Source organism: Penaeus monodon, chromosome 15 (genome assembly GCF_015228065.2).
Source record: "Penaeus monodon isolate SGIC_2016 chromosome 15, NSTDA_Pmon_1, whole genome shotgun sequence".
Taxonomy (NCBI): domain Eukaryota; kingdom Metazoa; phylum Arthropoda; class Malacostraca; order Decapoda; family Penaeidae; genus Penaeus; species Penaeus monodon.
The window spans coordinates 34,688,428-34,688,877 of NC_051400.1; positions in this window are offsets into that span (position 1 = coordinate 34,688,428).

Genomic DNA, 450 nt, shown 5'->3' on the forward strand with positions numbered 1-450 from the left:
CTATTTTATCTCTGTTCATTTTCTATTATTTCTCAAGTTTGTTATTGAGTCATAAAATTGTAACGTGACTAATGCAACTGTCAGCAATGAATATCAAATTGCACAAGAGATCAGCGTTAACTGACTAATAACTGTCGTAAAATTGATCATTTGGAAGCGAGATCCTATCTTTTTCCATTTTACTTTTCAATTTAGAGTGAAGATGAGATATTTCGCAATTTCAGAAAGGAATATTTTTTACGCCTTAGATAAAGGGGTTCCCGATTAGTCGTTTTTTGCCGGTATTTTTCCATACTCTACTCCACCCTCAAGCGGTAACTTTTGGTAACTATAAATATCATAAGAAATACAACTATTATCATCTTCCATTTTCTGATAATGTTAACTCGTAAGTCCTTTTTTTTTTTTGGGGGGGGGGGAGGTACCGTTGCAGTGACGTGACTACATCAT